This window comes from Oryx dammah, unplaced genomic scaffold (genome assembly GCF_014754425.2).
Source record: "Oryx dammah isolate SB20612 unplaced genomic scaffold, SCBI_Odam_1.1 HiC_scaffold_1, whole genome shotgun sequence".
Classification (NCBI taxonomy): Eukaryota; Metazoa; Chordata; class Mammalia; order Artiodactyla; family Bovidae; genus Oryx; species Oryx dammah.
The window spans coordinates 47,866,536-47,873,782 of record NW_024070185.1 but is presented as its reverse complement, the minus strand read 5'-3'; positions in this window follow the sequence as shown (position 1 = coordinate 47,873,782).

The following is a 7,247-nucleotide window of genomic DNA, read 5'->3' as shown; positions in this document are numbered from 1 at the left end:
AGTGCAGCACTTTCACAGCATCATCTTTTAGGATTTGAAATAACTCAACTGGAATTCCATCACCTCTACTAGCTTTGTTCGTAGTGATGCTTCCTAAGGCCCACTTGACTTTGTATTCCAGGATGTCTGGCTTTAGGTGAATGATCACACCATCGTGGTTATCTGGGTCATGAAGATGTTTTTTTGTATAATTATTCTGTGTATTCTTGCCACCTCTTAATATCTTCTGCTTCTGTTAGGTCCATACCATTTCTGTCCTTTATTGTGCCCACTTTTGCATGAAATATTCCCTTGATATCTCTAATTTTCTTGAAGAACTCTCTATCTATACACAGAAAATAAATTATCTAGAAGAAAACTCACAAATTTATAAAATAGTCTTAAAAGGATTGCCGGGGTCCAGCCCCGGTGGATCCAGGGAATTCGAAGGGTGGACGGAGTCGGCGAGGAAAGACTTCTTTATTTATTAATATAAGATTAGACTAGGAAAAAATAGTGTAGTAGGAATAAAGTGGAGAAAAGAGGCTGATTAACTTGGGTTACGTGGAAAACCAATAAAGCTCCAGACAAGGAGCTTGCACCATCTACGTTAGGCCGCCGGCGCCCATTTGAATATCGGAGAGTGCCCTGCTTTGGGCTCTTACGGATCTTAGAAGCCGGGACCAGTAAGTAGACACAGTGAGCCTCCACGTTCCAAGGGATCAGCCTGAAAAGGAGAGGGAAGGAGCAAGAGAAAGAATCGACACGGGGGAGGCCAGGCTTGTGCAAAAACCCCCTCCAACTTTATTATTTAAAAGGTGTTTATATACCCTAAATTTTACCTAATGGAATATACAGAGTCACACAGGGGCAGCAGTCCTGACCCTTTCTGTATATCTTTTTTGTATACAAAAGGTCTCAGGTGATTTACATTATCTTCTGGCCAGGAGGCTTGCTAACACTTTTTTGGCTCTCTTTCTTAATGAATGTTAGTCTCGTTTCCCCTGAAGTGTTTTTCTTTAATCTGCATGCATCTCCTTAAAGCATTGAAGTTACATCTCTATAGAACAAAGGTGCAGTGGGTTATAACAAAGAAGGTGCTTAACTCAAAGATCTAGTGTTGCTAATACCAGGTCTACTACTTGTTTTTCTATATACCAACTATATCTAAAAATAAAGGATATGAAAATTTGGCAGCAAGTATTGGCTCAACAAATGAAACTTTTAATCAGTCCTATTCTAATGATGTTGACTCCTCGGAAGCCCCTACGTTCCTAGGATGTTTTAAGCTTCCTGTGCCTCCTGCGGTCAGGAGGCCTCAAACAATCACATGCGCAGCTGTACGAGTCCTGCAGGCAGGCTAGAAAGCTCTCAGAGGGGTTTTTGGATTGAAACACTCTTTCAAATGCAGAAGACTAAAGCCCTGAATTGACTTTTTCCAGAGAATATCAGAAGAGTGGAAAAGCAGGCAGATTCTTATTTTTTGGGGGGGTGGATGCTCAGGAAATGCCAGGGGGAATTCCTGAAGTCTGATCACGGCCTTGCGTATGTCAGCTTCCTCCCTCATGACCTTGTCACGGGTGGGATTCCTCACGCTGGCTCCCAACAAAGGATGGAAAATCACCCGATTCTAGACTGATCCAGAGCAGCAGCTGTTTTATGACTAACCAGACCCAGAATGTAGTAGAAGAGTTTACAACTGGATGTCTTGGTAAGTACCAAATCCATGTGTGACTATTGGGACAACTGGGGGAGGAGGTATAGTGGGCTGTGCAGACAGGGGAAGTTTAACCGAAATGACTAGAGAAGTAAAAAGAACAGTTATAACTGACAGATCTGAACAGCCGGCTCAGATAATCTAAAAATGAGTCAGACCTTCAGTCTGATGACAACTTTGACAAGACTTTTGGAAGTGACAACAAATGGAAGCTTTTTGCATCTAGATCAACATAACTGTTAATTAGAGCCCCCAAGGGGTTGATGCATTTAGCAAATGTTTTATGTACATTTTCATTTTCAATGCTTCAATAAGTTGCTTGCTGATAAAAATATAACCTCATTTTCATATTCTTGTAATGGAAGACACTTCTTTAGAGCTCGGTAAATGATTCGAAGTGTGAGTCCAAAGTTGGTGGAGGTGAGAATGTTTTGTGTCTACTAGGTATGACAACAGTATGGTAAAGATTTCAAAGACTGTGCTCCATTTGCAAACAAATTTTGCAAATTCCTTTGGAAAAATAAAAAAATAACTCCTATGCTGATTACAGCTCTTTCTTATCCAGGCCCCCCCAACTAATTTTTTTTAATCCATAAATGCGTTTGTTGCTGCTTTGTTAATTTCTTTCAAAATAGTATATAATCCAGTCTTGCCTTTTTTCTCTTTAGACAGATTGGTGAGGTTTTTAAATTATAGATTTAATAATACTTTGCTATTGTGTACAAGAATTAAAAAATTAATTAGCATGTCCTTAGCATTCAAAGTAACATTGCTAGAATTGAGAAATTTCAGAGGGCAATGAAAGATGGGAGTAAGAATAATGTGAATCACTGGAGTGGGATCAGGAGCAGACCCTCTGAAAGTTTCTGTGTCATCTAGCCATCCTCTAGAAATAAGAAAGGATTTTTTTTTATTAAAAAAATTTCTGTTTTGTTTTGTTGCAGCATGCAGGATCTTTAGTTGTGTCATTTGAACTCTTAGTTTCAGCATGTGGGATCTAATTCCCCAACCACAGATTGAACCCTGGAGCCTTGTATTAGGAGCAAGGAGGAGTCTTAGCCACTGTACCACCAGGGAAGTCCCAAGAAAGAATTTTATTAAAAAGAAAACTTTTAGTCAATAATCAAGACATATTTTTGATAGAAATCTAAAATTCTTACTTAATTTTTAGTTAAATGTTTTAGTCCTCTTCCTCTATCCTTTGTAATTGTAAGAATAGAGAATGGAGAGAATCTATATCCCCCACTTCCCTTTATGATGATTGGAAAATAAATGGTTCCCCAGAACAGTGTTGGAGAAAAAAATTATTCATGACACTTGTCAAAGAATGGTAAGGCCAACTTAACTCAGGACCATTATGATAGGTATAGGGACCACTGCAATGGATCCAACTCAAAGTACAAACAGGAAAAGTGGAAATTTGTAATCTAGCAACAGTAAATTGGGGGTGGGGGAGGTAAGTGAATAGAAATGAGTAAGAGGAAGGAGTAAGGGAGGATTCTGGTTAAACCAGCCCAACGGGATTCTTGCTGAAAGGCAAGCTAGGGCAATCAGAGTGTGAGATTCTGGTTAAAATGATTTAGGATTTCTTATTAAAACTGGACAATGCAGAGACAATAACAGAAGTCTAAAAGTCAAGGCCTATTTGAGAAGAGAGTGCACAGAAGCCTGACTAGAGTTTGGTTAAGGAGAGAATCTTCATCAGTGGACAGAAATGAACTGGGTCTCGAGAAAATCACAGGGTACTTCTGGGTCTGTGAAGCAGCTCTGTGACCACAGACAGATTATTTTACCTCTAGACACCTGTAAAATGGAAGGTCTACTTTAGATGGTATTCACCTTCTTTCCAGCTTTAACATCTGGAGACTCTGGAAGAGGTGGTTGTTCAGTCTCTCAGTCGTGTCTCATTCTTTGCAACCCCATGGACTGCAGCATTCCAGGCTTCCCTGTCCTTCACTATCTCCCAGAGTTTGCTCAAACTCATGTCAATTGAGTCAGTCGTGGCCTCCAACCATCTCATCCTCTGTCACCTCCTTCTCTCCTGCCTTCAATCTTTCCCAGCATCAGGATCTTTACCAATGAGTCAGCTCTTTGCGTCAGGTGGCCAGAGTATTGGAGCTGCAGCTTCAGCATCAGTCCTTCCATTGAATATTCAGAACTGATTTCCTTTAGGATTGACTGGTTTGATCTCCTTGCTGTCCAAGAGACTCTCAAAAGTCTTCTCTAGCGCAACTGGAAAGCATCAATTCTTCAGCGCTCATCTTTCTTTATGGTCCAACTCTCATCCGTACATGACTACTGGAAAAACCATAGCTTTGACTAGAAGGACCTTTGTTGGCAAAATGATGTCTTTGCTTTTTAATATGCTTTCTAGGTTTATCATAGGTTTTTTCCCAAGGAGCAAGCGTCTTTTAATCCAAAAGAGGAGAAGGACTCTTATTTGGGCCTCATTTCCTCATAAATAGAAGGACAGAGTTAGCACTTGCAGAAAGTTAGAGGTTCAGCCATTAATCCTCTTCAGTGAAGCTTGCCTTTGGAATATTTGCTAGTCTTAAGGATTATCTGTGGCATTCCTCCTGGTCACAGACATCTCTGTCTAGACTTTCCTGCACTATCCACCAACAAGATGAGGCTTTCATTTTGCTTTAAGCTTAACTATAGGTCAGTTCAAATTTAAGTATGTAATCTGGCAATGCCTGCATCTTTCTGGAATGAATCAGTAAGCTTTGGGAGAGGAGGGTGAGAAGTGCAGCGGGAGGTAAATGCATGTAAGTGGGATCAATAGTTTCACTGACCTCATAACGAGTCTATGAATTGAAAAGACAAAATTCTCCACAGTTTCATTTCTCAATTGAAATTCTGTGGAAGGGCCTAGATTCACTGAGGCTAGAAAAATATACCCATGAAATGAATTTCTGGTAACTGATTCTGACAGAACCAGAGGAATCATGTTTCAAATGCCTTGTTCTTCACAAAGGCCATGACTTCCTCACATGGTTTGTTTCACTGACAAATAGTTGCTCTCCTCAGACAGAGCTGACCCCCTCATGTGTGAGAAGCCATTTGCAATTGGCTTTCTCAGGAGAGCCACTGGCCACTACCCATTTCTCTGAAGGGCCGCCTGCCTTTCCCTGAATAGATGCAGGATGCTGCCTCCAAGAGGAGGTGGAATCCATTCTTGTCCTCCCCCCACAGCAGCTCTTCTTGGGCTTTTAACTTAATCAGTCTCCATTTTGAGACCTGAGTTCTCTCTCTTCCTCATTTTCCCATCAGTCCCACAGCAGAACATATTCCTTTCCCAAATATCTCCAACCTTTGATCACTAATCTTCCCATCAGCTGTCAGTGAGAGGTCTATTAAATGTTCCAATCTTGAAATCCTTCTGATGAAGACAAATGAGAAATAAACTTGTTGTGAAATGGCTCCTAGAACATTTATGTCTCTCAATTTCTTTTACTTTCTCTCTGCTCTGAGGCTTAGATTTAGAATGTAGACTGGGTTTCAGTGACAGATGGCAGAGGATAATCTTTCATTTCGTCATGAAGTTCACCAGGAGAGGGGCTTGAAAAAAAAGACCTTTCTCTTGGAAAAGTGGTGGCTTCATATTTCTTTGCTTTTGATGAAGTAGAAAAAGCATCTCTTTTCTGATTTTCAAGATAGAGAACATGCCTTTCCTTTTAAGCTAACCCACCCTGCAAAATACTAAGTTGAGGCTGCCTTCTCCACTCTGTTTTATTTATGCTTTCTGTGAGTGCCTTGCACATTTTAATTAATGATGATTTGACTGCCTAGAGCCCTAAAAATAAATAACAAAGTGGGGCTATTACAGATAATCCAATAAACAAACCCAAGAAAAGCTGTCTTCCACTGTTATTTGTTGATATTTTTACAGGGGACAGAAGATTAAATGAAATGCAATGCTGAAATTAATTTTCAAAGTTGATAAACAAAGACAAAACATGTGATTTTTAAAATGTCTTTTAAATCTTATACTGGCTAAGAAATCAATGGGCTATAATCAGATGAAGCATTTGTTTTATTCTTTGAGCAAGTTCAGCCAAAGAAGGTTGTGATTTAATGAACAAAGAATATGTGTACTAGGCGTTAGAACAAGGCTAAGAGAATATCACTGAGACCAGTAGCTTCTGGCTTTAATCAGTAGAAGACAAAGAAGCCCCAAAACACATTATATACTGGACAAGATCCTGGGTATTTTATGATTACCTAATAAAAATGAGAGTTAAGATGGTTCCAAATATGAAAGGAGGCAGATGGTTAGTTCAGATTGAAGGGAATGTTGAATAAAAATCTAAACCTGGGCTGATGACTGGACATCCAAATCACAACATGTTCAGATAAAACTCCTCACATTTGGGCTTCAGGGAAAAGTTGTAAAAGGGCACAAGATCATATGAAGAAGAATGGGCCTTTATGTGGCTTTAAATAATAGCAATGCCCATTTTCCTTCAGGTAGCTTCACATGATGGTAATGATTGGAGAATACATATATGATATACGAAGGGAAACCTGGATTTCATTAGACTCGAGATCAGGGACAAACTATTTTTGCATACGTTAACAATCTCTCCTAAACTGCCCTCCTACATTGAAAGACTGACTCCAGAGAAGCTGATGAATAAAAATAACCTCCATCAACTGAATAAGAATACATAAGCTAAAAGTTGAGAATTATGTTTTATTTGGGAACCTTAGCCCCAAGGTTCCCAAATAAAGGAAGGTTATGGGCTTTGGGACTATAGCCCAGAGAATCAGCCTTCCATAGCTCTAAGGGACTGTTCTAAAAAGGTAAGGGAAGAGCCAGGATACATGGGAGTTTTAGATGGGAAAAAATCTGTAGTCAAATAACAAAAGATCCCTGCTATCAATAATTATGGGCTTCCCAGATGGCTCAGTGGTAAAGAATCTGCCTGCCAATGCTGGAGATGTGGGTTTGATCCTGGGTCAGGAAGATCCCCTGGAGAAGGAAATGACTACCCACTCCAGTATTCTTATCTGAAAAATCCCATGGAGAGAGGGGCCTGGAGGGCTACAGTCTATGGGGTCGCTAAGTGTAGTATATTTCTTAGCAGCTTAGTTCAGTTCAGTCACTCAGTCGTGTCTGACTCTTTGCAACCCCATGAACCGCAGCACGCCAGGGCTCCCTGTCCATCACCAACTCCTGGAGTCCACCCAAACCCATGTTCATTGACTCAGTGATGCCATCCAACCATCTCATCCTCTGTCGTCCCCTTCTCCTCCTGCCCTCAATCTTTCCCAGCATCAGGGTCTTTTCCAATCAGTCAGCTCTTTGCATCAGGTGGCCAAAGTATTGGAGTTTCAGCTTCAGCATCAGTCCTTCCAATGAACACCCAGGACTGATTTCCTTTAGGATGGACTGGTTGAATCTCCTTGCAGTCCAAGGGACTCTCAAGAGTCTTCTCCAACACCACAATTCAAAAGCATCAATTCTTCTGTGCCCAGCTTTCTTTATAGTCCAACTCTCACATCCATACATGAGCACTGGAAAAACCATAGCCTTGACTAGATGGAC